This window comes from Heterocephalus glaber, unplaced genomic scaffold (assembly GCF_053883595.1).
Source record: "Heterocephalus glaber isolate CG9 unplaced genomic scaffold, H.glaber_assembly_v1.0 deba00001461, whole genome shotgun sequence".
NCBI classification, from domain to species: domain Eukaryota; kingdom Metazoa; phylum Chordata; class Mammalia; order Rodentia; family Bathyergidae; genus Heterocephalus; species Heterocephalus glaber.
Window position 1 is genome coordinate 14,144,436 of NW_028258308.1, and position 26,177 is coordinate 14,170,612.

At 34.1% G+C, this 26,177-nt stretch overlaps 1 protein-coding gene across 17 annotated transcripts in view; it reads left to right on the forward strand.

Moving 5' to 3' along the window:
• The window catches only part of Tenm3 (teneurin transmembrane protein 3), a 2,554,979-nt gene that overhangs the window by 402,036 nt on the left and 2,126,766 nt on the right, over positions 1-26,177 (forward strand). For all 17 annotated transcript variants that reach the window (XM_087217023.1, XM_087217025.1, XM_087217024.1 and 14 more), the window contains exon 4: positions 12,841-12,875. The gene's annotated coding sequence lies outside the window, so the exon portion shown is untranslated. The remainder of the gene's footprint in view (positions 1-12,840; positions 12,876-26,177) is intronic.

Sequence of the window (26,177 nt, forward strand, 5' to 3'; positions counted from 1 at the left end):
GACCCTCTCACATAAAACTGGGCAGTGGCAGCAATGCACAGCTCCCCTTCAGCCAGGTGGTCATGGAGGAAAACAAGTGGCACTCTATTGTGCACTTCAGTGCTAAGTGAGGGTATTCAGCAGGTTGGCCATGTTAAATGCATTTTTGATGTATGACATTGTCAACATATGGTAGGTTTAGAAGGACATTGTGAGTCAAGGAATATATAGATTTCCACATATATGTGTGTATATTTATTAAAGTATTAATTCAAATTTAATATTACATTTTTGATACTTTAAACAATCCTTATTTCTTCATCTTTATTAGCTTACTTCTCCTACCTATGTGAGCTCATCATGGTGAATCGAATCAAATGTATCTGACTCGTCTGCTGAACTCTGAGGTCCTAGGAAAGCTCTGAGTCACTCATGTAAGGGGGCCACCAGAAGAACAATTTCAATACCATTCCAATACCATTTTCTTTGTTTCCAACTGACTACTGAAAAAATCTTGTCAGTCCTGTGAGATATCTATGTACATCTATACATATATATAACTACATCTTTATTTATATATCATATGTATAATACTTTAGTGAACATTGCATATACATGCAATGAATATAGAAAATTATTATGACCCAATTGTTCATTAAATTTCCTATTTTACCTCTTCCTTGATCTATAACCTTGGTTAAGTTATTAACCTATTTGAGCCTAAATTTCCATACCCGTAAAATGGGAGTAATATGATGGCACCTAAGTCAATGAGACTATATCTGTACAAAATTTATGGTGTGTGTAGGGTATAGAAGGTTCTCAGAGAGAATAAAAGCATTTTGTCAGAAATAGGTAAAGTGTGTGCAGCTCAGTGCTTCATTAAACATCACAAGGTGGGAATGAAATAGCCCTGCATTGCTAGGGATGCCACATTGGCTGGGAGGAGGACATGCTGTGTCATAGAATTTCTGAAAATAAGTAGCATTATGTTAAAGTACTTTTGAAGTTGCTGTGCCATGTGATTTCTACATGATAATGGTCTATTTTTCTCTTCATGTCACCCATAAAAAGGGGCAAAAAGTGATAAATATTTTGAGCAATTTCTTCAAAAAACACCAACTTTTAAAAATATCTGAGTTAATGTAGATATTTTATATAAATTGTATTTTATATTGATTGCTGGACTTGGATAGTTAATGAAGTATTTTAAATGTTTCATTTAAAAATTAATTTTAATTTCTTTTGTGTTTGTTCATTTAAAATAGTTTTAAAATATCTACCGTGTTTTTGGCTCTGTACTAGTTTCTTGGAGTACAATGGAAAACAAGTAAGGTTCCTTCTCACAGAGAGCTTACTATTTGTAAATAACTCTGAAATTCATCTATAACTTGCAATAAAACATGAAAAGGAAAATTTCTTGAAAAGTAATTAGGAAGCTATCTATGTTAAAACTCTTTTCTTCATAGTATATAATTTTCAAAAATACCACTGTTGGTTGAAGTACATAGATACATCTAAGTAAACATTGACAAATTTTTTCTTATTTACAAATTTGATTTTGAACAATGTATTTAGACTCATAGCTTGACACAAAAAATACACTTAATTTTCTCATCGTTCAGGTAAAATTACTCTAATATTCATCTACATTATATTATTTCTAATAAAAGCCTTTTCTGGATTTGACAGGAAAAAGATTGAATTTATGTGTAAATTCACACCATAAGTGAGTTTACATAAGTTAAACTGACAATCATACTTGGTGGAAGTCAGAATGTATGAATCAAATATGTATAAATGTAGGTGCAACCAGTAAAAACAGTCTTGCATAATTTGTGATTCTATCATTCCTAAGTGCTGCACTACAAGACTGAGAAGTAGTTTCTACGAATGTAAAGCTGTTCTTTTTAAGATGCATGTTCCAAATCAATATTTTCTGCTCCATACATCTTTAACTATAACCCCTAATCTATGGAGCATATGTACAATAAAAATAAGTTTCCAAATATTATGATTAAAACAAGAAACAAGCTGTTATTTCACTCGCTATTACATTGTTTATAAGGTGTCTGGTTTGGAGAAGGAATTTTTAAAGGCATTCAGAATTTCTCTGTATCTTTCTTAGTTCTAACCCAATATGTGTTGAGTGCAACAAAAGGCATTTTCCAAAGCTGAAGCTTATGCTTTTCAAACATACATCTCTCAAATCAGCTTAAGACGTTACTATGCAACCTAGTTTTAGTTTTTCATCCATTTGCATTTTTAGATGTGCTTCTCTCCCAGCCAGGTTATTAGAGTTGGCGGCTGCATGGTATAGATAGTGAACCCACTAACAGAGGTGTCTTCCTGGAAATCACCTGGGGCCCAGAGTTCTGCTGCTCTCACCTTATCATATTTAGAACACAGATTTGCTCTGCTCGTCATAATTTGGCACCTGTGAGTCACCGTCACGTTGTCATAATCGCACTTACAAAGTGGCCATTGGGAAAGGTGCCAGCCACTTGCGGCACTTGAGATGAAAAAAAAAAAGTCTGATTTCAGCATTATTCATTGGGAATGCTATTTGTGAAAGTATTTACTTCGGTTTCTGAGATGCTGGCTGTAATTTTAATAGGCAATGCATAATCCTGCTTTTTTAGAAGAAATGTTTCTATGTACTCAACAGTGAAGGAAGCAGTAATTACTGAAAACTGTGGGTAGAATGACCAGTTTAGAAAGCCAGAAGTGAGTTATTATCCATCATTTGCCTAGATTTTTGTCAATAGTAACCACAAATTAAAGGGACAATGGGCAAGTCATGTGAATATAGGTGATTTATGTTAATTCCCTCAACTGTATTGGTCTTTTATCAGTTCAAATAAATTTAGAAAAATGAAAGGCTTACAAGAAAGTTTTAAATGAAGCTAAGATCTATCATACGTGTGAACCAATGTGATACTAAATTGTAAAATATTATATTATTCTCTTTTAACTCTACTTATTTTGTAAAGGCTTTTCTGAAGTTGTTTCAATTTTTCACATATATCATCTCATATATTATTTAGTTAAATGTGGACCTATTTTTAATCTTCCTGGAAATAGAGCATCCAAACGCACGCACGCACGCGTGCGCACACACACACACACAGAGCATGATTTTTTATTTTACTCTGTGCCTAACTACATTTATATTTAAATTGTGCCACCTAACTCCAACTTTGCTTTGAATTTATGAATCATTTCAAAAAATTTCCAGTAGTAACTTCATAGAATGTTACTGCTGTCTCTGAAGGATTTGCTGTGAGGAGATGGCAGTACTAAGGCAAACACAAGGAAAGTCAGTCATTTCCAAAAAGTGTGAAGGTATTTCCTGGTGCCAGTATTTATTAAAGAAAATATTTCATGGAATGCTAGCTCTCATGGTCTTTTTTGAAAAAGCAATCTCAAAGAGCACTATTCCAGTAATTTCAGGAATTCTAAACATTCAAGTTTCACTAAAAGAATCATATGGGCATTAATATTTAAAAATATTTGTAGAATCCTTCAATAAAACATTTTTATAAATATATAAAAGTAGTTTCCAAGTGTATCTGGCCACAGACCTTTTTCCCTTTAACAAATAGTATTACCCAAGGGAGCACATTTTGTTTGGGAAATTGATTTTAAATGAAAAAACTCAATATAAATATAACAACATAGAAAGACCCAGTGTCTTTCAAAGCAAAGGAATAAGTTACATCCATTTTCCTAAAGCTACCAGGTTGTTACTTTTCTGAAAAAGTGAATTCTACTAATAACCTATATTTTTATAATGTAGAAGTCCCATCTGTTATACTACAAGGAACGCCAATCTTTCTTAGTGGTTGGATTCCCAAATTATCGCAAAGGAGAGGTCTAAGTTTTCCGTTTCTCTGGAGCAGGTGCCAAGCAAACATCAATGATTTATGAGGATATGTGAAATATTTTGCAGAAATATACCCATATTTAAATAGCATAATATTTTAAAATATAGATTAATGTCTCTAATAGAAAGCTTTAATACATGAGTATGAAATAGACCGAGAATCTAACCCAAAATAAAGCCAAAAAAATGGATGATATTCAGAAAAGAAAATTCAAGTAATCTGCAAGTATTTAAAAAGAAGTTTGGCTTCACCAGTAAACATGAATTACAATTTAGGGTAACAAAAAATAGCACATTTTTTAACCCATCAGATTGACAAAATTAATGTGCATTCCAATCAGCAGCTGGTGAAAATTGAATGAAATTAGTACTATGAATTAATAAATGGGGTTATGAATTATGACAAGTTTTTAAAGTATAGTCTGTCATAATGTTAAGTGAAATAAATAATACACACAAGCTTAAATATCACATTATTTCTCTTATATGGGAAACAACATATGTATGTATATATATATATATAGAGAGAGAGAGAGAGAGAGAGAAAGAAAACAAAATAGAAGATAAATAGAAGTAGAGAGAAGTTTAAGCAACTCCCCAAATTATCTATTCTGTTGTTTCAAAAATAATTTCATTTATACAACTAGTTTAGTTCTCTAATTTTTTATGAAATTTTCTTTTTTTTTTATAGAAGTAATGAATGCTTTTTATTTTTTTTACTGATATCTACTTGAATTACATTAAAATCAAGAAGCATCATCTAACTGTACCCACTAAAATTCAAATGCCCCCTATGCTCCGACATGGCACGTATAAATTTATGGCTTCCTTTGTGGTTGACTGCTCTGGTCTGTGTGCTCCCTGCTTTCCCCAGTCACCTGCTGTCTGTCTGCTCTGTGATCTCTAGTCTTCCTGGAAACATCCATGATGGAATGGCAAATCTGGATCAGCTACCAGATGACTTCAGGGTGCTGAAGTCGCCACTTTCCACAGCTTTTGTGCTGTTTTAATTTAGATTACTCTGGTTTGGGGTGAAGTGAGACAAAGTTCTCTGTCCCCTTTCTGACAGCCTGAAGGTTTAACCATACCTGACAGAAGAATGGGAACTCCAGTATTGTGAAAATGCAGTTTGTCCCTGTGACACACACAGAACAGCTCCTCAACCACTGCTTACAGGATCAGACAGTTTCCAGTATGAGCAACTAAAGATGCTGTGTCCAGGGAGGCATTGTGGTCCACTGAAGAAGAGAGATCAATATACTGACTCAAACTTCTTCTACTCTCATGACAATGTCTCTCTCCAGAATGCTTTGTCATTTTTGCCAAATTGGCCTTGTTCTGTGGCAGTTCAGACATCAGTATACGTGTGTAGCTTTATTGCTCACTAGTAGGAAGCAAGCAGGTGGGAGCTGGGGGTCAGTATCTTCCTTCATCTAGAACAAATTCCAGGGCGGAGATTAGCATCAACCTCACCTGTATCCAGCTGCTTGAGACTAAACCTCAACTAACAGCAATCCTATTGAGGCAGGGCTTTTAAACTAGCAACTCCTATCTGTTGCCAAACAAAATGTCCTGCGGAAATAACTGATGATTATAGAAATGTTCACATTGAGCCTATCTCATGACTTCTTTCCACAAGTTCTCTTTGGAGACATGTCTGGAAGTGATTACTTTTCCGTGATTGTTTACTTAATCATATGAATCACACATGTTAATTCTTTCCCACTGGCAACTGTTTCTTCTCCAGAATTCCAACCCTCCACACTTATCACATTTAATTTCTGCCTAAATATCTTCTTGGTTGGCTCTTCTTCTTCTGTTCAGCTTCCAATTCTGGAGTTCCCTGGGTTGAGCCCTTTACTCTTTTTTACCCCCTTCCCACTGGTGAGATCATCCATATCCCTGGTGCCAAATTCCACCTTTAGTTTTTCATTTAAATCTATACCTGTATCCTAGTGATTCTCAACCTGGAGCAATTTTGTCCCCTCCCCCAGTCTCCACTTATCAGTCACTCATCACAACTGCCTGGGGGAGACATTGTCATGCAGTAAAAAGATGTAAGGAAAGCTGTGAAACATCCTACACAGTGGACATGCATAAACCAGCACACATAATGAAGAAATATTAGAGTGTGACAGTTCAACAGTGCCGTTTAATACACACTCACTGCAGGCCAAACACATTATTCTAGTTTAGACTCATGTATGTAATATTGTTCCTTCATTGTCTCTGTATACCAATCTATGTTTAAATATTAATCTTTATTTTTCTCCCCAATTGGGTTTTCCTCTCTTAGTAGTATATTGGCAAATGGCAATATAATGTATTTTTCTTTCCTGAAATGTGGGCATTGTACTTAATTCCTATCTTCTTACACTTGCACATCTAATTGTCTCAGTTACTCTTCTCATTGCTCAGAAAAAATACCCCTACCCAAAGTTAAAGGAGGAAAGGTTTATTCAGCTCAGTTTGTAGAGGTTTCAGTCCATAACTAGCTGTCTCCAAGGCAGGGTGGCACCTAAGAAGGGCATTATGGAGGAGAAAGGGTTCATAGGATGGCAGGGCAAGCAGCAAGCAGCAGAAGCAGAAGTAGTTTCATTCTGTCCCTTTATATTGCATCCAGGCTTTGTGCCTTTCGGGTGGTGCCACCCACACCTAGGGTGTGGTACCCTTAATCCCAGCATCACACACCCTAACACAGCCACCTTTGAAACTGCCCACCTCTGACTCCATGAAGCTTTGGAGAACATCTAGACACAACTCATAACACCAATAATCACCAGTGCTTGTGAGGTCTACCTTCAGAATTTATTCATACATTTCTCTCCATCTGCTTTGAAATCATCATTCCTGTTTGGCCATCACCTTTTGCCTGGTCTACTGCATTAACTGCTCACCTGTTTTTCTGGTTTGTATCCTTGACACCTGTTGGCCATTCATACAGCCCCTGAAGAATTATTTTAAAAATATAAATCAGGACACATAACTCCTCTTATACCCAGTGTTATCCCCTTGCACTTAGAAAATGCCACTCAAAGTCCTAGTCAGCTCCTATTCCTGTCTTCTAGATCTTTTTCAGAAGTCTTTTCATGGGAATCTCCTCTCTCCTTTTATGTTCCAACATGTTTTCCTCCATTTTGACTCTCACTGTTGTGTGTGCTTCCTAGAATGTTTTGCTACCAGATCTTTCCAAACTGACTGGTTCTTGTCATGCAATTTCTTCTTAGATCAAATATCGTATTTTCTGTGCAGCTTTTCATAACCATGCAAAATAAAATGGTTCAGTTACCCACAGCACCATCATGTCATCATGTTTCATATCATTGACATTACTTAGAATGAATTTGTTCATTTTGTTCTCATTCTCAAAATGATAGACTGCAGAGCCTATGATGGCATCTTTCAGTAAATATGGTTAAATTAATGGTTTTTCAGCAATACAATGTTTCTAAATGAGGCATTCACCACTAGAAAGACTGATTACTGTAGCCTAGTCCAGAGGCAATAATTCTAAAGGTGAAAGAAATGGTTGTGAAACAGCAATGTGTAGCCACACGAAGTAATGGAAGTCCTTTCCAGAAGTTTGCTTTTAGCAAAAAATGGCATGCCTTCCTCCATCTCTTTCTTTTTAACTCTCTCATGGAAATCATCTTATAATACCTAATACTGCACTTATCCCAGTTACTTCTCAACCAGTTAGAAGTACTTTCCAACTTTACAAGTTGCTTAAGGGGCAAGATTCTTGTTTGTTTTCATCACTTGTAGGATAGTGCTGACCTAACAAAGGTGTATAACCAGAATTCTTCAGGTTTTCTGCAGTGTGTTATCTATTTGCTACTCATATTTTTCTTACCATCTGATTTTCTGCTGTGTTCTGTATACTTGAGACATTACAACTTTTTATGTTGAGGAAAACTTATGTTTACAACATATGTTTTATTGAAAAGTTTTATATCAAATAGCAAAAAAAAAAATAGACTTACTAAAATCATTATAAAAGTTGATATATATTGAAGGTTGGAGAATATTCTAAGAGTTTTGTGTACTCTAACGTAATTGTCACCCTAGTTTTGTAAGTATGAAACATTTTCCTTCTTTTTAATTTAAAGAAATTACAGCAAAGAGAGGATGGATGCTCTTGAAACCTAGGCATTGTGGCCCTTGAGTCAGTACTCTTAACCTCTAACTATGCGCTTTTGATAAATACTGTTCAATTGATTTTTTAAAGGGCATTATACCTTTAAAGTAACAAAATTCTTCATATCTAAATGTAGCTTCTTAAAACTCCACAAGCTGACTTACTGCCATGTACTGTACACAATTAAAGGTGGTGTTTCAATTTGACACTAACTTCAGTGATAAATATTTCTGCTTTGTGGTATGCGTGACACATTTTTTAATCCTTAATGAAATGCAAGACTTTAGATTAATACAATAACATATCTCTGCACAATAGAACAGGAGAAGTTGAAAAGCGGGAAAATTACCCTAAAAGTGTGTTTTGGCACTGCATTGACCCATTTTAATAAGGGAACAAAATAGACATTATATCACATGCTTTTATTTGATATAATCTTTTAAGCTTGGTGATGATTAACAATTCAAATAAACCAGTACAACAAATTTTAAGAAAGAAAAGATAACGAAACATCTAATTCTCCTTTCTACCAAAAGAAATACATTTTTTATTTATAACTACAAAGTAGCATGCTAAGTTTCACCAAAGATTTAAGATTCAAGGTTGTCAACAGCAATTAATTCACATGACAACCATAAACTGCACAAATAAAAATCTTCATTAAAAGAACATTAGAAGCCAGACTGAAAGAGAAAGAAATTTGAGAGTTAAATATCTTGGTAGATAACAAATTCAACTTTAAGAGCCATCTGGTGTCTTGTCATGCTTCATATTCACTGTCCTCTACCAACATTACCATGGTTTTTGGTCCCCTAATTAAGTACAACAAATGTGAAATGGTAGGGCAGAGCCATGCAACTGTTTACATTTTGGTTTCTGACAAGATATTTGCCTATTGACAATTAAATTTGAGTGATTTTGTGCCAACGTGAACTAATATGTTCGCTTTATAGCTTTCTTTGTTATTTAGCATATATTAACTTCATAATGTCTATTTCAGCTAACAAAATGGATAGATGTCATTATTTCTTTACAGAGGGAAAACTGCGATATAAAAGTATGAATTTACTGAACCATAGATCCAGTTCTGTAAAGAATAGAATTTAGAGTTGAGGAAGTTGAAGTAAAATCCTTTCTCTCCTACAGAGTATCTATTAGACCTTGAGACAGCAAACATCAGATATGTTTTTTATATTTCCTCAATTATAAAATGACAATAAAGTATAAAATGAGAGTAAGATATATTAAAGTGTTGAGTCAAGTATTGCATTTTTCCTACTAAACTTCAAAAATGTAACATTTTAAAAACCTTAAAGCAGACTTATCATCTCCCTCATCCCTTATTTTCACCCTCCTTTTTTTTTGGATGATATGTAATTCAACAAATTATATGTTGGACAGGCAAGTGAAAGCTTAGAAAGATGTTCTATAAGACTCTCTTCTCAGATGGTTAAAATTATCTATCAATTATACCCTCAAGTAGACTGGGAATCTCCCCTTTACACCCTCATTGCCTCTGTGCCACGTAAGCCTGTCACCAGTATTTCACTTATGAATTACTGCAAAAATCTCTTAACAGTTCTGTTACATCCATAGTCTCCATCTGCCATGTTGCTAACTGGGTTATCAGAGTCAAAAATATGACATCAGCTTTTCTTTTAAAAATCCTCTACATTCTTTTCAATTTAAAAAAAATAGTTAAAATGTCTTAACATAATATACTGATCAGGATTCTCTAGTATTATTTCCTCTTCTTCCAAAGGCTTCCATAATTTGACCAAAGACATCTACTTGGCTATCTTGTGAGCTGTCACGTCTCCTCATATTTCATGTCACTGCATATTCATTTGCTACTGACTGAGTAAAACAGACTCATTCTTGAAAAATCACACTTCTACTTCAATCTCCAACCCAGCAGTGCATGTGCAAAACACACACAAATGGAAAACTTACCCTAAGTATTAAATACGTAAACGGGAAAGTGGCTGATTGAAGGACCCCCACACAATATATTCAGTTCTTTCTTCTTTGCTTATCCATCTCTGTGAAGTGTTAATTTGAAGGCTGACCTTCTGAAAGGAATGATCTACTGCTGGTTTTCACACTAAAGTAATGTTTATACTTATCGCTAAAATATTCTCAGAGGACTTTTTATTGATTGAATTGCCTAGGAGGTAGAAAGTTCTTAGAAGTGCTGAATGCCCCTTTTGGTGCTGCTAGTCTTATAACCCTCATTAGTGGCTTCTCTATTGTTTTGTATCTACACTATCATCAGTGTATTTAGGCAGAGTGGTAAATATTAGCTGCCACCATACTTGGTTGGAAATAAATTTATATTGAATGTGTTTATGGTGAAAGAGAAACTGGAAAATGTGAGCCCCGCCTTGGAGCCAAAATGCCACTTAACTGATAGTTTTGATTTATTCTGTGGTCCACATGTAAATAACCTTATAAGTTTGTTGTATATAGTCTTGATTTTACTTGTGGATATTTGGTGAAATTTTACTACAGTGTTTTAGTACAGAGAAAGAATGCTACAGATTTTTCACACTTTAACTTTGTTTGGGTAACATGTTATGTGAGTAACCATCAGCTTTGAAAACGCATCAGCTGTTTGCATGATGTTCCCTTAAAGTTGGTCAGCTTTAAGCTTAAAAGATCATTTTTCTTCCAAAGGGTGGTTAGCCATGTGCCCTGGTTTGCTCACATCAGCCCTGCATCACATCTGTTGTCCTAGCATCCTGACTGCTTACTGCCTTCTTCATGTCTCAAAAGACATCCAGTCTGGACACTAAATTCTGTATTCACTCTGCCTATAGTGGAACCAAGCAGAGATCAAAACTACTCTGAACAATGCATGGAAAGGGAAAGCTGAGCCAAAGACAATTTTCTAGATTACAGGAGGGACACAGTCTGGGAGTCAAAGGAACAAGTGTTTAAGATCTAAAGATTGGGGCAAGAGTTAGATAAAGGAAGGAGCTTTTGCCACTCTTATTTGCTAAATTCCCAAGCCTGAGGCTGGAAAGAGGGAGAGTAATCTCAAGAATAAAAGAAAAGTCAATATATCCACACTGTGATAAGTGGAGAGAGTTTTGTAAGAAATTAGACTAGAAATTTAGCAGAGTTCTGAGCAACAAATCTTGGAGGCCATGTCAAAGTTTCTCAAATTCATTTGATGATTAACCTAAAGAAAAATTAAATAGGAATGAAATTATACCTCTTTCTTATTTTAAAAAACAGTATTCTGATATATATATATATATATTTTTATATGTGGATAATGGATTAATGTTAGGTCTAAGAACAAGTAGAGGACCATGGAAATCTCTTACCGAGAGGAAATGATAAGCATTGTTAGAGATTGTGGAAATTTAGCCATAAGGGCAGTAGTGGGGAAAGCAAAATGTCATTTACCTGTTTTTATTTTTTCAGTTATTTTAAAGAATTAACAGGACTAGAATGTGAGGGTTTTGTTGTTGTTTTACTGATTACTTCTACTCTTATCAAGGAAACAGACATCTAGAAATCATCTGTACAGGCAGCTGAGAATTTACGTTAATTCTTTCATTGCTTCTTACTCAGTTCAACCCTTAGTGTTTGAAAGGGCACCATCAGGGAGGTGATGTGTCCTAGATGAGCAAATGGGCACTGGGAATGAGAGGCTTCAGTTTCAGCAGAGACCATTTGGAGGAGCCAGAAGAGCCACTGACAGCCATTCCACCTGTGTCTAAGCACCCTCCCCGCTTCTAAATCTGATTAGACAGTCCATCTAGAAGGAGAGTGTGAAGCAATTTTGCTGCACTGACAATTTAACACTCAAGTGAACTCAGATGAATTTACAGCAGGACCTATCTCTGTTTACAAATTAGTATATGAGTGGTATCAACTTTGCAAGTATTTGGATCTTAACTGTTCTGAAGATGCGATAGAACTAAGTCATAAAGAAATACCTTTATAACTTGAGGAAGTAGAATGCCAGCATTCATGATATACAATGACAGTTGAAACATTGCACGTCATAGTCTTGCATATGCAAACAAGCAGAGTTCTGGAGGAAATTATACTTCATATTTTTGATTTTTGGCTCCTGTGAAAACCAATCAAAGTCCTATGGGGAAGAAAGTGCCATCCAAAAGTTAGGTCTTCTGCTCCTTCTCATCCAGCATGCCACTCTTTTGCCTCTAATTAGGATTAAATAATGTATTGATTCAAGCCAGTTTGTTTCAGTACAATCTTTGGTGTTTATGTATTCCACGGAACCAAGACTTTACCAGTTTTCATCTCAGTAATATTTGTGAGGTATTATAAATAACAGTTCTCTCAGATTTTAATCCAGTTCAATGAAAAAAAAAATGTATGTACAGAATTCACAGCCCAGCTAATGAAACATTTGTAAAAAGTGCATCTGATATACCTGATAGTAATAATTTCTATGTGGTGCTATTTTAATTTTATTTAGTAGAAAGGGACTTATTGACAACATCTAACTCTTAAAGTTTCTGGTATAGACATTAATTCACATGGTTCTCATTAGACACAGTGAGAGGAATACACTAGATTTTACACCCATGACCAGGATAATGTGCCCTGTAATTTCTGTTTTTGCTCTCAGACATGAAACTCCTTAGTTTTTGAGGTTTCAGTGCACATGCAATGAACAGAAAAGCATTTAATTATTATAACCAAGGAGGTAATTTTCATTTTATGGAAAAAAGAAAGTAAATGAGATCAGGAAAAGTTTCTTTAAAGTTGCCCTGCAATTGTGCTGAGTATAATAATGTGTCATTCTCTATATTGTTTACTGAATACCAATAAATGATTTATTTTATTTTAACAGGCAATTTGCTGCCAGAGTGTGCTTCCTTTTAAAAGGTAAGTGCCTTTCAAGAAATATTATATAAAATTATCATATTTTCTTATTTCTAGCCTTGAAGAGCTTATTAATTTCTAAGCCCCCTGGCTGACACCTGTGTAGTTCAAAGACAAGGGTGTGTAGTATTAATTATTTTAAGCTCCAGTTATTGTTTGTGGTGTTCACATTGTGTATAAAAGACAGACTGGCACATTTTTCTATTTTAGTAAGAATAATGAATTAACTTGATGGTTTTAAAAAGAAATACCGTGAAGAGTTTAAACAGTAGTGGCAATAGTTCTTTTCTAAATGTCTTGTAGAATTCAGCAGTGAAGCCATCAGGACTAGGGTTTTTCTTTGTTCATAAGTTTTTAATTATGTTTTCAGTTTTGTTGATTGATATTGGATAGTTTAGAATTTTTAGGTCTTCTTCATTCAACTTTGGTAATTCATAAGTATCTAGGAATCTGTCCATTTCTTCTGTGTTTTCAATTTTATTGGGTATAGGTTCTCAAAGTAGGTATTGATGATCCTCTGGATTTCTGCTAGGTCAATTGTAATTTCACCCTTTTCGATCCTAATTGCATAGATTTGGGCCTTTCCTTTTTTTTTTTTTTTTTATAAAGTTGGATCAGGGTTTGTCAACTTTGTTTATTCTTTTGAAGATCCAGCTCCTTGCTTCATTGATTTTTTGTATTGTTCTCTTAGTCTCCATTGCATTGATTTCTGCTGTAATCTTTATAATTTCCCCCCCTTGTATGAGCTTTGGGTTTGTCTTGCTCTTCTTTTTCTAGAAGCTTGAGTTTCAGCATTAAGTTGTTTGAGCTCGCTCTGTTTTCCTAATATGAGTATTCACTGCTATGAATTTCTCTCATAAGACTGCTTTCGTTGTGTACCATAAATTCTGAAGAATGAGAAACTAGAGACATTTATAGCTAAATGGATACACATTGAGGCAATACTCTTAAGTGAAATAAATAGGACATACACGTGTAAATAGAGAAGTTTCTTTGATGTGAGAAACTGAAAGTGTAAATAAAGATCAAAATGTATATTAGATAATGTGGGATAGAAAGAAAAGGTTCAAAGGGAAAGTTGAAAGGGGAAAGGAAAGAAGGGAAAAAAATAAATATGAGAAAAGGAAAAAATGAAAACAAAGTCATTGTAAATAGGGAGGGGTGGAGGGGTTGAAGGGAGGGCAGGGGAATGGGGAAAAAATAAGAACCAAGATATATCATGTAAAGGTACAAATTCCCAATGACGAATGTCATCATATTGTATACCCAAAATTACCAACAAACTTAATGAATAATAAAAATATAAACACTTGTGGAAGTAATACACACACACACACACACACACACACACACACAAAGTTCAGTTTAATCACATTTGTTTCAGTTTTGAATGTATTTAGATAATTTTTTACAGAAATTGCCAGAATTTTGGGTCATGGGCACAGTTTTGTCTTTTTTCTTTTGATGATTTTTCTTGATTATTTGTTTGACTAGAATTAGATAACAACTTGGTCAACTTGAAAGTTAAAAATGGTAATACCTTCAGGTTATTATTTAGTAGGAATATACGAATACATCTATAGTTTCAAAATTTAGTAACAGATTAGCATCAACCTTGAGCTAAATTTAAAGTTGATTCAATCTACTGTTTATAAATATAAAATAAATGACTAGAGTGTGTTTTATATTTTATTATATGGCAAGAAATGACCAAATCATAGGTTTATTTTTCAGTTTTCCTTTCTGTAAGCTATAAAAACATGAGGCAATGTTATATACTGTGTCCCTGGTGCAGTCTTTGCTTCTCTAAAATATTATCACAGATGTCTTCCAAAGATGCCCACTAACAGCTTCTATGCCAGACACCAATTTATGTTACTGCTCTTGGTTTGAAGTCTCACTTGTTATTTGTTGATGGAGTACCAGCACTTTCTACTTCTATGCCTGTGGCTCCTGCAGCGAGATGACTCTTTATCTTTAAGACCTCTGGACTCTGCTTCTGGTTGTAATAACAGAATTTATCTACATGTAATTACTTTATTAAGATCAGTAAATTCATAAATTGCAATGGTTTCCCCCAAGTAATCATTGTTATTTATATGGTTCTATTTTCATGAACAGGTAATGTTGGTCTATAACTTGGTGTAGATCAGTCTCTTATGCCATGTCATGTAGTTGGCAAAGAAAACCATTTTACTTTGTAATTTCAAAACACCATTGCTACTTTTTAAAAGCCATACAACCTTATGGAAAATCCCATAAAACTATTAATAACTGACCAAGAATTATTTTTAAAAACATTGTTTTCAAATTTTCTTGTGTCATACCTTTGTTAACTATGACTGATTTACAGAATCAGGTTTCAAACCAGGTTTTAAACCACACTGCACAAGAACAATATAGAAAAGTGAAAATTGTTACTATTTCTCAACTTCTTTCCCCCTAAGTACAAAACTTATAATGAATTTGTGATGAATTAGAATTCACCTATATTCAAAGCTCTAGGTCATATTTTCTTTTAGACTTTAGACAAATTAAACAACTTCTCTGAGGCATTTTCATCAGGTGTTAAACTTAACATAACAATAACTATTTTAAAAGATGCTTGTAAAGATGTTGAAAGTGATTTGGGGGTCCTGTTTTCTCTTATGAATAACTTTCTTGTTATGTCCACACATCATAAATTTATTGCTTCGTTTGATAAAACTTTGGAGTTTCATGATGAGCCCTTTTCTTTCCTTCCCTTCTCCTCTCTCCCCTCCCCTCCCTTCCCCTCCTCTTCCCTTTCTTAACTTTATCTTTCCTTTCTCCATGTAAATACTACCTTGAGTGTACTGGCCTAATAGGATGTTAAGACATTTTAAAAGTGAAGACATGGTATATTGTAAAACCCTATATCCCGATGCTACAACCTGCTGCTAGCATCATGTTCACCCCCAGCAAATTACCTACCGGCATTTGTGAACACAACCAACTCTCCTTTAGTAGCTATACATTTTAAGTATTTCTTTCCTTGTCATTCTTGTTGTGTTTCTACTGAGTCTTGGTCCTCTCCACATGGACTGAAGTTTAGAATCAGCTAGGAAAGCACCCATTTCTTATAGCCCTTTCTCTCAAACTTGGCTGAGAAATCAATGGTTAAATTATTAAACTTCCCCAATAGCCTTGCTAGCTAATATTTACATTTTAATGAGTTTTGTAATGACTTCACCTAAACACAAAGGAATATAATGATCTCTTTGGCACTGGGAATAATGTGAGCCCCAGGCTGTTCCAAGTATCCCTGTGGGCCAAAAAAATAGGGGTGTACTCCTTTCCCAGTCACTTCAGAACTTGTACTTAAAAAGACTTCACGTTCACATTCTTTCTCGACTCCACCTCTCTCCTGTTCACCTCTCTCTTCTTGGAGATTAAAAACTTTAGACATAAATTAGTATCCAGTCCTCCGAAAATGAGTGTTTAAAATATTACACGTTTGAATCTTCTCTATGCTATTTTCCAAACCTCTGAAAACTTCTAGTTTCCTTCAAAACTCTAAGGATATTTTAAAATTGTTTTACTTGTCACAAATTTTCTTATATCTTGGTCATCTATTTGTGCTAAAGTTGAATGAATTTTTGATTGGGAAACTTGATCAAAGTCAAAAACATGTGATTAATTCTGAAGCCTCTGATACTCAACCTAGTCCAAGAATGCCACCAGTGCTCCATGTGAAAGAAATTTATGTTATGTTATGTTATTTTCCCTCTAAAGATTTCTTCATATATTCAGAAATATGAGAGAGGAAAACCAACAAAATGTTGTGCATGTAGTAGTATATGCTGCAGCCTATTAGAAGCCAGACTCTCACTAGGCTCATTGCCATGATAAGCTCAACACTGACAGGGAGCTTGATTTCTTTTTAGCAAAAAGTTAAAAATGAAAATAGTTTACAAATGATGAGATATTTATTTTGTAAAATAATACTCTGCTGGAATAATGCAGTGTATCTGTGAAACTGATAAAGTTCCTGAAAAAAATAATAGGACATGCTACATGCCACATTTTGTTGAGCACAGATAACTAAATCTGGTGACAGAAAAAAAAAAGACACTGGATTCTCTCAAGAACATTTAAATTACCCATAGGTAATGGGGGAAAAAATAAGAACTAAGATACATCATGTTCAGGTACAAACACCCAATGATGAATGTAAATGTATTGTATACCTAAAATGTACCAATAAATATATAAATAAAAAATAAATAAATAAATAAGGGGGGAGAACATTTTAATTGACTTTCAGATATCGTTCTAAGTGCATTAATAATAAAGAATTTAAAATCACTGATACTTGTTGATTTTATCTTGAGGTTTTAGATTGATTTATTTTCTTATTACTAAAAAGTAACTAACTACTGGAGAGCAAGGCATGGTGGTGCACACCTGTAATCCCAGCACTCAGGAGGCTGAGGCAGGAGGATCACTGCCAGTTTGAGGCCAGCCTGGGCTACATAGTGAGTTCAAGGCCAGCCTCAACTACAAAGCAAGACCCTGTCTCAAAAACAACAATAAAATAACTATTGGATTCTAATGTTTCCTGAAAACGTATTCCTTTACTGTGTCCTATCATATGCACTACTGTAAATGCCTCATGGCTTACTTCACCCTTCTTGAATTCAAATCTAGTAATACCTACCATAAAGCAATTTAGTTCTCCAAAAATTAATGGATTTTTTTTATGTGCTTCTTCATTATTTTTAACAGTAATCCTGAGTTAATTTTAAAACTTTACATGGTGTTAGGGTGATTGTAAGAGTGAGATCATTCTTGGGGTAAAAGTCTATGCAATGAGTTCAGACGGGCTTGAAGTTTGGAAGTTAGCTTTGAGTCTCCATTAGGAGGATCACAACAGTGTGAGAAGCACTCAAATCTAAAATTAACATTTCAAGATAAATTTCATTTTTTCAACATGCAATTTTTTCCTAGAAGTCTTAAAAATCTAAAATCTGAAAAAGTCTTTTTATTGTGTGCAACTAGAATGTCCTCTCCTGCACACATTCTTTAAAACTTACATCGTGGGGCTGAAGATGTAGCTCAGTGGCACCACGCCTGCCTGGCAGGTGCAAGGTCCTGAGTTCGATTCCAAGCATCTGGAAAAAAATCAGAACAAAACAAAACAAAATCTACATAATGTATCGTTGGTTTCCTTGTCATATACAAAGACTCATCTCCTTTTTGCTTTTTACTCATTTCTGATCATTTTCAGTAACCATGAAGAAATCTGACAGGATAGTACCTAGTTCTCTTGAGCCATGGTACTGCTTTTTCATGTCTGAATCAAGCTCCATATGTCTTTATACCTTCTAACTTCTGACATATTTTTGCTGGCAATTCGGTCATTGGCATACTGAGTCCTAAGTTTATATTACAGCTTTACATGAATATTTAAAACACAGAAAATCAGATGAAAAGTTGGAAGTGTTGTTTAATGACTTTCACTTTAAATATAGAGTAAAGATCAACGTTTCTTCCTTTTTTTCCCATATTGTCACAGTCACTTTTACAAATTAACCTTAATGGAAATGCAGGTTTGTCTCAGGCAACTTTAGAGTGATTCAGGGTTATGCAAATGTCACCTTTCTCTCCTCAGTTCCTAAGAATTAATTTCTTCATATAAACAAATACAACTACTATAAAATATTTATAATAAAAATTGGCACAGATATAAATATTATGTACAAAGAAAAGCTTCTTTTTCCACAATGAAATGTTTATTGTAGTAAATGAACTGAATAGTAAATTTAAAGAAGAAAAAATTTCCCTCGATTCCAAGCCCACCTTCACCTGAGGTAACTACCTCTGAGGTTTCAGTGTGTTTTACTAAACTCTTTATTATACATTTATTTAGACTAGAATGGGATCCAAGTGTGCAAGTACATTCGCATTTCCTATCTTAGGTTGACCCTTGTTTGTCCTGTTCTGTATTCCAGGAGACACCCAAGTGTCTCTTGCCCTCTGTCTCTCTAAGTGCAGTGAGTGAAAACATCTGGCAGATGAGCAGGAGAGAGCAGAGTGAGAGACATTTATTTCCCTCGCTCTCCTTCTCTCTGACCAAGGTCACCGCAAAATATCTGTCCGTTGACTACAACTCTTATGCCTCTCAAGACACTGGTCCCTAAACGCTTTTTTCTGAGTTCCTGAAGCTGCTCCTTCTCTTGTTCTTGCCATTCTAGGAGTAGGAAGAATTCTTCTTTGGAAACCCTTGGATTTTCTGAACATTCTGCCCACACCTTTAGTAGCAATTCCTTTCTTTCTTTTTCTTTCTTTCTTTCTTTCTTTCTTTCTTTCTTTCTTTCTTTCTTTCTTTCTTTCTTTTTTTCCTTTTTTTGTTTAAATTCTTTATTGGTACACTTTAGGTACACAATATGCTTACATTTATCATTGGGTGCTTGTACCTGTACATGATGTATCTTGGTTCTTATTTTTTCCCCATTCCCTGTGCACCCTTCACCCCTAGCAATTCCTTTGTTGATCTGAGAATTACCCTAATTCAAGTACGGTGCCATCTGTTTCATGTTTGGGTACAAATCCAACTTGTACTTTATAGAAGTCTGAATATTCCTTATCTATAATATGTTTAGAAATATTTTGCAATTTTGAATTTTGGGGGTTTGGAAATACATACTTACAATGACATATCCTGGTGATGGGGTTCAATTTTAAATGTAAAATTCAATGTTTCATGTACCTAATACACATCACCTGATGGTAATTTTATTCAGTATGATTAGTGTGCTTGTGTTTTGACTGTTAGTACTCTCATGAAATCAGACATGGGATTTTCCATTTGTGACACCATATTGCACTCAAAGCATTTCTGATTTTGGAGCTTTTGTGATTTCTCATTGTTGGATTAAGGACAGTCATCCTGTAAGTAGTTTTACTGCTTGCTTTGATTTAGCTATACAGTGTGTCTTGAACATCATTGCATATGTTTGGTATTATTTTACCACATCCTAACAACTTGATACTAAAAATGGACCACAGATGATCATTTACTTTATTATCTATTTTTCTCTATCAGTAACAATGCAATAATAAGCATCTTTGTAAATATATGTGTTTGTCTTCAACTATTCCCTCTGGATAAATTCCCAGAAGTGAACTAATAGCATTAGTTTCCAATGGTATTTTATTAGTAGTACTGGAGATTTATAATCAGTGAAATACTGTCTATCACTGTTCAGCTGCATCTCTTTTATATTCACTCAAGCATCTCAATAGTCACTTCAAAGTCCTACTACGTGAAAATGTGAAACACTTGATCTTCAGACTCTAGGATTTCCTGAAGATGTGTCTATTAATTAGCAAAGCAAGAGCTCATTTAGGCCTGTTTTAGAAACCAGGCCATATTGAGCTGAGCTGTGTAAGTCCCTGCTACCACAGAGCCATTCAATGCTGCTCAGGCAAATCTGCTGAAAACCCTTCCATCTGCATCTGTCCTTTCTCCACTCGTCCCTTACAGGATCGCCTTTAATTGTGCCCTCTTTCTTCTTATTTTGTCTCATGGAAGTAAGAACAGAGATTGAATTCTCAACCTGTGAGCTTAGAATTTTCTGTCCACTTGGCATTTATTCACCCCTCCTGTTCATTATCTGTCATTCTGTGCCTCCACAGTGATCTAAAGCTGACCAGGGCAAGGCCCATCACAGCCTCCTTAGAGAAGATCAGGCAGAAATTAGATTTTCTTACATCAACATGGACTGACGAGGGTTCCATAACCGAAGAGCAAAGGAGCAAGGATAACCCACCGACTGATAAAACTAATGAGTGAACAATGTCCTTTGGCAACTTCTGTTCACCTAAGAGTTTAATAATTCCAGTCTTGCTTTTATACTGATAAGTTCAGTCACTAAGTCGTGGGCTGGGCTTGCCCATGATGACCCTCTTGCCTCAGCCTTCCAGGGTGTTGGGATTACAGGTGTACAATTAGTTTCCCTTTAAGCTTTTATTTTTTAAGCCTAGTACAATAATATATGTCTGGCAATTGTGGCAGTTCTTTCCCTTATGTAAATAGATATCATTTATTTTTAAAATCTTAGTAAACATGTGCTTGCATTCCTTCTGTGGAGTACTTGTACATAACACACCTTAATTCCTTTCTTCATCACCTTTTCCTCCCCTTCATCTGCTGTCCACGCATTTCTAGACACCCTCTTTTTGAGAGCTTGCAGTACATAATAGTTGCACTCCTTGTAAATATCTATGTTATACTCTAAAAAATTTGAAGCAGTAGAAATAAATGCCAAATAAAGCAGAAATTCAGCTCCTTTTTTTCTCTTTTGATTAAATGGATTTTCACAAAACTCAAATACTCCATTTGTAACTATAATAATGACCTAGGTGATACTAAAATTGTCACCAGAGTTATCAGCGTGTCTCTACATCTTGGATAAGAGCCCAGAAAGAAAAGATTTACAGAATGAAAATCTGGAGGGTTTTATAAATATTATAAGTACTGCTCCTATTGATCAAAATGTGTGTTCAGAGACAACACTTCTTACAAGGAAAAATGTAGTTTTCACATACATCATTTTATTGAGACTGTTCTCATGCTTTTTCACTCCTGGTTAACCAAAAGAAAATTAAATATGTTCTTAGAAAACAAAGAAATAAACAAAAACTAATTAAAATACCCCTCACTTTGTGATTTTTTTCTTTACTTTTCTATTGTTTTTATTCCACATTTTTATTAGTATATGTGTTTTACAGATTATGGAGTTTAATTTTGGCAGATTCATTGATTTGAGATTTTCAGTGTAGACATTTTCAACTTAATTTCTTTAGAACTTTCTGACCTTCTCAAATGTATTTTCAGGGGTTCCTGAATTTTCTGAGATTTTCATGGATAAATATGTGTGTGTATAATTGTTATTCTATATTAACCTTTACAAATGTTGATATATAAATGTTAAAGTCATTCCGATTAACCACATAATATTCTATAACATACAATTTCTAATTATGTTACTGTTGCTTTAAAAACCTATATTAAAAAAAAGAATAAGTGTGAGGGAGAAACAAAGAAATGATATATTAATATTAAGTTAAAAACACTTAAAACAAAGTTTCACTGGAGCTAGAATATAGAAAATTGTTGTGAAAGTTAAATTACATGACAAACGATAGTGCAACCAGTAGTGCAACCAGGTAGAATTTATAAAAATCTACACTGTAAAATTAAATCATGTAGTCACATTGGAAGTGGCAATTTGGTTCCACCTAAATAACAGCATCTGTGATAACATATTAAGCCTCTAATTTTTAATTGTATTGGCTTTACAGTTTGACTTACAATTTTGAGAGTTTTTTTTTTTTTAGTTGAGTGAGGAGTGAGGTCCTTTTCTGTTTATACCTTGATAAATAAACAAAAGTATTTTAATCAAAATTAGTATTTGTGGGAAGATTTTGCTTATTATATGGTTCATTTCTTAATATCTTTTGAGAAACATCCAATATTAGTTATTCTACCATCCATAACCAGAACTATTCTTATTTTTGAACCAAGCCTCTCTTCTATCACTAGTTCTCCTGTGAATTCAGTTGTCCATGAACTGGGAAGATTAAATTGTAGGTTTTCTCCTCAAACTAGCTCAGGAATTTCTGCTGACAGTGTGGGCCTTGGTTATGGTATGCAAAAGCACTTCTCACTAAAATATGTCTTAACTACAGTGTCTCAAAATTCACATGTTATCCTATCAACAGTATAAGGAATCAAATGAACAAGTATGCTACTTTACTGCAGATCATAAAGAATTTAGAAAATGATTCATGTGCTAAACAAGTTGAGACTACAGCTTAGCAAAGTGTGAAGAGCTCTTATTCTCCTTGTTGAAAGATAAGCTTAAGAAAAGATAAGCGTAAGAATTTTAGATCCTCTTCAACTCTGTTTGTGCTAAGGGGAAACATTTACAAGACACACATATTACTCAGTAACAAATATTGCATACTATCTTCTCTTTATGATTTTATACCTCAGTAGTGCAATATATATATATATATATATATATATATATATATATTTTTTTTTTTTTTTTTTTGGTACCAGGGATCGAACTTGGGTCCTTGGGCTTGTGCAGCAGGTGGCGAAACTATTGAGCTAAATCCCTGGCCAGTGCAATGTATTTTTAATCATGTTGGCTTCAGTCTGCCAGTCTCCTGCCTAACATCTTTCTTGCCATTGCTAAAATAATCTACCCAACCTTTTGTCATTTTCTCAGCAGCCTTCCCTGTTTTCATTTGCAAGGTTCCACATTGGCATTAAGTGCCCCTCCTCCTTAGACCACCTTTTCCAGTGGATTCCCCAGCTGAGGTGCAGAGCCATCTCCTCCCGGCTGGGAACTTGCTACTCTGGCTTGTCTTCTATGAATCTTCTTGTGCCTAATCTCTTATTATATTTCCCACTTCTAGACTCCTATTTCAGGTATTATAATTTTTTACTTAAATATATATCTTGGTATTTGGAGATATTTCTCATATTCCTACAATTAAGTAAGAATCATCCTGGTGGTAGAGACATCATTTCACTTAGCACCTGACATTCTTCTAGTCCTGTTGCTGTACTCAGTAGCTTTTTTGCTGAATTATTGTCTTTAGTTTCAAAACTTTGTTTACTATATTAAAACTATTAACAATTGAATTATGTTGTGTTATTCATCTCTTGCAATAATATTTCAAAATAAAATAATTGATTATATTTAAAAGCAAAGCAAACAAATAACACAACCACAGAAAATATTTTGGTCAGAAGCAACCAGACTGCGATTTCTGTTCCAATAATGAGGTTTAACTTACCTACATATTAATAGAATATGAGTGTTCATTCCTATTAATGAAAAACATATTTCAGAATCTCAGAACTACTAAGGCCTACACAAAGCCCTAATTTATCTAATCCTTAAGATTACCCTAAGTATAAAATGTACAAATATTTGAGATACTTGTTTTGCAAACCAAAAATATCTAATTATATATTTATAATGTAGAAGATATAAATTATAAATATGTGATGCAACTATAATTATAAAATGAATTATAATTTATTGAGTGATATTTATCATTCTTCAAAACAAAATTTATTATTGTAAGTGTAAATCAAGGTAACTTCATGCAAATTATACAAAACCTATATTAAAATCCTGAAATATTGCCTTTGATAAAAAAGGGAAACTTCCTTGGAATTCATTCAGGTTATACCTCTGTGTATTATTTGAGTACGTAGGAAATGTCAAGTGGATTCAGATCTTTGATCCAGTCCCTGCATCAGTCCAAAATATAAATTTTGACAGCCATACAGAAGAATGTTTTACAGGAGAGTATAGATGCATACTGTGATGCCAACCTTGAAAACTCAGAGCAAAGATTGTTTCTCTTTCAAAAACAGTGATCTCAGCTGCAGACTGACATTGATTTGCCTGGGATTGAAGAACAGCAAAGCACATTGTGTAGCACCATATATATTCTCCAAATGCTCTATTTTTAAGAATACAGTTGAAACTCCTCTCATAAACACCCAAGGAGGCAGGGACAAAGTTATTTTCCCACTAAATGAGAGTCAGAATCAATGAGAGGGATTTTGTTCAAAAATGGGATGAAACAAATATAAAGTTCATATGCAGTTAGTTTAGATGCTTTTAAAAATGATAGAAATTATTTCTCAAATACAAAATTTCAAGAAAATTTTTAGGAATGGATTTTCTAATAGCATTTTAAACACCACGTGACTTACCTAGATGTAAATTTATATTCAAGGGGATACTAGTCTTTATAATTAGATTTAGCCCTACAAAATCTAGAACCTCATCAACATTGTTACAATTCAACCAAGGGCAATTAACATATATTTATTTGTTTTGACACTTTGGGGACTGTTTCAATTCATTTAGACAACAAAATGCACATTCTTAATTTCTTTTTTTCTTCTTCAGGAAAATCCAAAGATAAAAGTGCTATTTCATTAGGCTCTGACCTTTATCATGCTGCTTCTAAATATCCTTATTAGTAAAATACGATGGAAGTGCCTCTTGGGGAAGAACAATGAATATTTATCGAGGAATTGGCTTTTGGCCAATTTTTCTGTACCCTAAAGGCATAAATATTATTCAGTAGAGTATTTCAATTTTCCTGTACTTACGATTTTTTTTTTCCGCCAAATTTGGGAAAGGCAGAAGTATCTATACAACACTTTCTAGGACTCATTTGTCAAAAGTCTCACTTGTGTTGGAAGATATAATAGACATTTCTATTCAATCTTAAAATGTTAAGAAGGTGTAAATTCTGGTTAATTATCTTAAGCTAAATAGTTAAAATACAGAGGAGAGTGTGCTAATTTTCTTAATGTCCTAAATTTTGAGCAAGAGGCTTTTATGAAATGAAGAGGAGGAAGTAGTTAAAATGTTAATATCTTGCATCCCTGAAGTCAATCTTTGAGACAGAGTGTTGAAAGGCACCAAGAATTATTTCTTAGATATTCTCTCTGTTTTCACTATTTTTTCCTGTAGAGAGTATTTGCCACACCTCTCAGCAGAATCACTATAATTGAATGAACAGATAAGTTGAATTACGAATGTTGAAGCCCCATCTCACTAATGGGGAACCAAAGCCCTAACATCTCCATGAACAGAATGTTAAGCCTGCTTCACTATGATAGAATCCTATTTTATACATTTTTTTATGGATTACTGACTCTGCTGAGACATCAGCAGGAATAATTTCTCTACTTCACTTGTAAGCAATGAAGAACAGCTCCAGAAATATTAAATTTTCATCACTTTTATACTGTGCTACTATTTTTACCATTTAATTCATATTTGGGTGTAATACTCATTCCTCTTTATGCCCCTAATGGTTTTATTAATACATTCTGTGCTCATAGAACACAAATACTGAGTATTTTTGCCTTTAATTTGTTACTTTAAAAAATGCTATGTAGAAGTTGAAGCTTCATAAACTATTTTGATTAGTGTTAAGCCTTACAGCCTTAGTTGGATATATTCTTTCTTCCTTTGAACTTAAAAATGCATTCAAAGTATTTTTATGAGACTTAATTCAGTTTAGCTGGTATTATAGGTATTTGGGAATAGCATTTTTTGCAACCTAATCTGTAACTATCAAAGCTTTACACTAACTAGCTTGCTTGTTCTTGTCAAATACACATTAAATATTGGTAAAATGAATAAGTAATTATTGCCAAATAGAATTCACTACCAACATAAACCATGAGCTTAAAAATTCTAGAATAACTATTAAAATTAGCTATAATTC